Genomic DNA, 6,325 nt, shown 5'->3' on the forward strand with positions numbered 1-6,325 from the left:
CCAGCGGAGGAGCCTGATGTGGGGCTCCATCCCAGAACACCGGGATCACGCCCTGAGCCAAAGGCAGACGCTTAACAACTGCGCCACCCAGGTGCCCCTCAGTTCAGTTCTTTGGATTCATGACAAAATACTGATTGAGAGGAGTCGAATGCCTGCTTACTTAGAAGGAAAGCCAGGCATAAGCCAAGGTGAACTGGACAAAATAATCAAGAGCAGTAGACAGTGAGGCCATAATTCACCTTAAAAACATGTTAAAGGAAGCGAAGGTAAAGGCAGAGGATGACTGTGTTGTCCCTGGAGACACTAACATGAAAATTAAGCCACATCAGACTTTCAAGAACCAACTCCAAAAAAAGATATAAAATCTAAGATATTCATACACACACACACGTATATATGAATTTGCCAATCACATTGTGCCACACAATCATCTCACAATCATTTTTCAGGGGAGCTCAGCCCCACACCTGTCATTATGTTTTTGGGGTTGACATTTAATATGTGGTATTCTGTTCCCAGTATCTGATTGCCATGCCCCATTCACCCACCCGTCCTTACTTTCTTCCTTCCTTCTTTCCTTCCTTCCTTCCTTCCTTCCTTCCTTCCTTCCTTCCTTCCTTCCTTCCTTCCTCTGTCTCCTTACTTTTGCCTAAGTTTTCTATCTGAATTTGGCATTTCCTTTCATCCATTGAGTTGTGATGGCACTGGATCAGACTTTGATTAAGTTGACCAAGGGAATGAAGAGGGGCATTATTATACATATCGGGACAAACTGCCTTGCTTATAGTTTTGAGAGAATTTCTTCTCTGAAAACACATTCTGAACATTCCTGAGGGAATGCTTGTTTGTCTCATTAAGAATCATTGACTAAAGATTTTTTTTTTAAGATTTTATTTATTTATTTGACAGAAAAGAATGAGGGAGAGAGAGCACAAGCAGCGGGGAGGGGCAGAGGAAGGGGGAGAAGCAGACTCCCCACTGAGCAGGGAACCTGCCCTGGAGCTGGGTCCCAGGACCCCGAGATCATGACCCGAGTCCAAGGCAGAGGCTTAACTAACTGAGCCGCCCAGGAGCCCCTGACTAAAGATCTTGATACATCTTGAAATGCAAATTTGACTGGGAAATGTAAATTTCTAACAATTAAGTGTAGTTACACTTTAGTGTGTAGAGCACATAGGGGAAAATTCCTTTGGAGCTCCTTCTGTCCCAAAGTTATCTCCAGAGAAGATAAGCCCTTTAGGTGTGCATTTTGATGGGGGATAAAAGTCGCAAGTCCACATTTGTGTTGTTTCTGTTCTACTTGTGAAGGCTCAATGGTTTCTCATTCTATACAGGTAGATGCCAGGTGCTCTGCCACCCCATACAGTGTCCAGTGGTTTTCCCTCCAGAAACTACTGGAGCAATCCTCAAAAGTTAGTTTGTGATGTTGCCACTGAAACAGCTTTTTTTTGTTGTTTGATAACTATGTTTCCCATGCAAATTTTTTAGAAATTCAAAAGCAATACTAGTTTTCTTCAAAATTCTGTAACATAACTAAAACAAAAACCTGGAGGGTTTTTAAAGGCAGGGGTGGGAAGGATCAGAGGCCACAGGGCAGGAGAGAGTTTCACAACTTGGAGCAAAGCCTCCCTCCTCCCACAGAAACTGGGTGAGGGGAGGAAGCTGATGGTTACATTTCAAAGAGATGGTTCCTGGGTTCCTGAGAATGACATTCTTAGGGTGTAAAACTAGCAAGACACTTTTAAACAGATTTACATCTCAGATGGGCAGAGAAGTGGTTTACAATAAAAAGTTTTTTGAAGTAAGTACTCTTAAGAAATGGGAGTTCAGGGGCCAAGATTCAGTAAGAAGAAACCTAATTAAAGGTTAGTCAAGTGGAGGAAAACATTAAGGCTCTCATGGTTACACTATAACTGTACAGTAGCCTTCACTAAAGCAATGAAATATTTATTTCCTCCCTTGACTCAGGGTCCAGCCATACGTATGCCATTCAGTACCCACACCTCAAGAAACCATTTGTTTTTGTTTATGCATCTCTCCATCACTGTAAGAACATGCCTGGGCTACGTCACTGGTCACAGGGGACTTGGGAGGCACGTAGAACAGAGGTACTCCCAAGTGAGCCCCTAATCCAGCTACCCCCCAGACAACCTCTAGACCCTTGAATCATAATAAATGACTGTTGTTTTAAGCCACCAGCTTTGGGATGCTTTGCTACACAGTAAAAAACTAACTCATAAAACATCCATGAGGTAGGGGCAGGATGAACCCTGTGGGAGGCCGTATCCTGCGTGAAAATCTATGATGAGATGAGGTAGTGTCCACCGTAAAAGTGAAAGAGCCAGTTATTCTCCAGTAAAATGGGTTCATTCAAAAATAGCAGAAAAATTGCAATTTGGGACATGCAAGCTATGACAAGTCTGGAGATGGATGTGGCGAACAAGGCAAAAGAGAAAAATTAAGACTCCTTACAACTTATTGCCCTTTGACAAGTCCTTGGGTTACGCAGAGAGACCTTCCTCTAGGAGCTCAACTGCCTTGATGTTAGTACTTTAGCTTAACATTAGCCTGACCTCCAGGATCCTCCAAGCCTCCTTTGACATATAAAAATTTCTTTGGAAACTTCTTTTATCTCTACCCCCCAAGATATATGTTAGCAATCATCCTTCAAGCGTATGGCCCACTGATCTACAACGGAAGGGCCTCATGACTGAGGTCTTACTACATAGTAGTAGGTGACCTTTTCCTAACAAATCTAGTTCCTCAAGGTCCTGGAAACCTTGCTTCCAAATTCCTTGGAGACTTACATTGTGCCTAACTCCCTCCCACTTGAAAGTATATTATCGGCCACTCCTCAAACCCCAGTTCAGCTCTGTCTGGCCATGGGTTCTGTTCCTATGCTTTAATAAAACTACGTTTTTATACCTAGCACATCCCAAGAATTCTTTCTTGGCCATTCACTCCCAGACCTCAACATTTTCACATAAGAGATCAAAGGAAGGGAATATTATAAAGAAAAGAAGGAAGCCGGGAAGTGCCACTTTGAACAAAAGTCATTAGAGGTAACTAGAATTTAAATAAAAATTTGGGGATGCCTGGGTGTCTCAATCAGTTTATCGTCCGACTCTTGATTTCAGCTCAGATCATAATCTCAGGGTTGTGAGATCGAGCCCTGTCAGGCTCCACCCTAGGCCCATGTGGAGCCTGCTTAAGATTCTCTCTCTGCTTCTCCCTCAGCCCCTTGCCCTCCTTCTTTATAGATAGATAGATGATAGTTAGATGATAGATAGATAGATAGATAGATAGATAGATAGATAGATGATAGATAGATGATAGATAGATAAAAATTTGAAGAAGAAAAAAAAAGTCATTGCAGGAAAGTGATAGTTTAGGGTGGTGGTGGTGAGAGGGGGAAATTGAAGGACTCCATAAAGGACTCCACTTTTTTCTCCTTTCCTGCTTCTGTTCTTGCTAGGACCTGCACCCCCACTTTATACATGCCCCAGAATGCGCATAGTGTATGTCCTGCTTGTAAGGGGCAAGGATTTAATGATTTCTTTAGAATAGAGAACATTGAAGGAAGGACCAGGTGGGAATGACCAGACAAGGCCCTCATATGCATATTCCAAACCACTGAGACTAAATATCTCCATGCCAAGATCCCCCGGCTCCAAGGAATAACACCGGTTCCTGGAGGCCTGAGAGGACACATACACCAGACCCTGATTTTCAGTTAAAAAACTCTAGACCCCAAGCAAAGACAAGGCTAAGACTCCCTCCCTTCCATTCTGAGTCTCCCAGACACTCTGTCTGTACCTGCTTTCTCTCTATACCTTCAGTAAACTCTGCTTTCACCTCCTGCTGGCTCACAATTTATTTTATCCTGCATATAACCAGGGACCCTCTTGGCTGGTCCTACGGGATCCCCTCTGGGTCCCTGGACCTGGCCTGCTGGCATCAATGATTTCTCACTGACTAGGTCATGGTAATTTATTTTTTATTATTATTTTTTATTTATTTTTTTCAAGAGAATATTAAATCGTTTATTGATTACACATGATAATGGATGATGCACAAGCATCTATATGATGCACAATCCCATCTATAATTTTATCTGATACCATAATTCAATTTAGATATATTGCATAGGATGTGCCAACAATCATATTAATAACCAAATAAACTCCAGGACTTTGCTTGGGTGACACTTTTTTTTTTTTTAAAGATTTTTATTTATTTATTTGACAGAGATAGAGACAGCCAGCGAGAGAGGGAACATAAGCAGGGGGAGTGGGAGAGGAAGAAGCAGGCTCATAGCGGAGGAGCCTGATGTGGGGCTCGATCCCATAACGCCGGGATCACGCCCTGAGCCGAAGGCAGACGCTTAACCGCTGTGCCACCCAGGCGCCCCTGGGTGACACTTTTAATGGTGAACTCCAAGGTCACAACACATTAACTGTCAGTTCAACTACACCAAGGTTTGTGGAGACAATGGCTTCTGTGCCCAAGCAGGTTGCAAATAAATTTCGAATGGAACCTAGCATCACCCTGAAGGAATTCTAACTTCACACTGTTGGGGTAGTATACCAAGACGGCTTCAGAGTAGACTAACTTTACACAACACATTTAAAAAAAAGACACATTTATTCAGCGTCACGAGCAGACTATTACATTTAGCAATTAACAGCATGGGTGCAAAAAAAAAAAAATCTACATTAAAACCCTTTGTTGGAATGCTTTACACTTTCCACAGAACAGAAACTAAAATAACCTGTTATACAATTAGTCACAAATACAGTCCTCGAGTTTTTTGCCCAGACACATGAGTATTGTCTAAAACATGTCTTCTTTGTAGCAGCTAGGCCCTGCCACCACTGTGCTTGGCTGAGTTCACAAATCTGTTGTAACCTGTAGCTTCCCTGTCACTTCTCTGGCTCTCCTCTCCTGCTCAGCTTTGTTTCCTGGCATTCATTAAAACCTTCTGCCACTGCCGTAGCTACTGCTGCTGCTGGAACCACCACAGCCACCTTGGTTTCGTGGTTTGACAAAGTATTGGCCTCCACCACCATAGAGGCCAGAGCTTCTGCCTTCAAAATTTCCTCCTTTCATGGGTCCAAAATTTGAGGATTGATTATTGTAATTGCGAAAATCATTATAGCTTCCGCCACCTCCAAAGTTGCTTCCATCATTACCAAATCCGTTACAGCCATCCCCACTGCCCCATATCCACCACCACCTCGAATGCCGCCAAAGCCACCTCACCCACTGAAGTCCCCTCCGCGACCAAAATTGTCATTCCCACCAAAACCACCTCCACGACCACCACCGAAGTTTCCAGAACCACTTCGACCTCTTTGGCTGGATGAAGCACTCACCATCTCTTGCTTAGATAGGGCTCTCCTTACTTCACAGTTGTGGCCATTCACAATATGGGATTTTTGAATGACAATCTTGTCTACAGAGTCGTGGTCATCCAATGTTACAAAAGCAAAGCCTCTCTTTCTGCCACTGCCTCGGTCCGTCATGATCTCAATCACTTCAATTTCCCCACACTGTTCAAAATAATCTCTTAGATGGTGTTCCTCACTGTCTTCTCCAATGTCGCCAACGAAAAACTTTTTCACAGTTAAATGGGCACCAGGTCTTTGAGAATCTTCTCTTGAGACAGCCTTCTTTGGTTCCACAACTCTTCCATCCACCTTGTGTGGCCTTGCATTCGTGGCTGCACCCCCCTCCTCCACAGTGGCATACGTGACAAACCCAAAGCCTCTGGAGCGCTTGGTGTTTGGATCTCTCATTACCACACAGTCCGTAAGCGTTCCCCATTGCTCAGAATGGCTCCTCAGACTCTCAAACCTCAAAGCTCAAACCTCTGATGAAGAGCTTCTGCAGCTGTTCAGGCTCTGTGGGAAACTCTGACTTAGACATGACGGCGGTGGGAGGGGAGACTTTAACGATGCTTACTCCGTGGCGTCCACGGGCAGAAAGCTGTTTTTTATTTTTGATAAATACTTTATTATTTTTTAAAGGTAAATCTTTTGAACAATATTAGTAGTAGTATGCCAATAATATTTTTTTTGGTAATTTGCTTTATTCTTTTTTAAGTTTTTATTAAAATTCTAGTTAGTTAACAGATACTGTAATATTGGTTTCAGGAGTATAATTTAGTGGTTCTTCACCTACATATAACACCGAGTGCTCATCACAAGTGCCCCCCTTAACACCCATCACCCATTTAGCCCCTCCCCCACCCACCTCCCCTCCAGCAACCCTCAGTTTGTTCTCCACAGTTGTCTCTTACGGTTTGCCTCCCTATCTCTTTTTT

General features: G+C 43.3%; 1 pseudogene; it reads right to left on the minus strand.

The window, feature by feature from the left end:
* Positions 1–4,411: 4,411 nt before the first annotated feature.
* On the minus strand, positions 4,412–5,928 carry LOC100463888 (annotated as a pseudogene).
* Positions 5,929–6,325: the final 397 nt, after the last annotated feature.

Source organism: Ailuropoda melanoleuca, chromosome 16 (assembly GCF_002007445.2).
Source record: "Ailuropoda melanoleuca isolate Jingjing chromosome 16, ASM200744v2, whole genome shotgun sequence".
NCBI lineage: Eukaryota > Metazoa > Chordata > Mammalia > Carnivora > Ursidae > Ailuropoda > Ailuropoda melanoleuca.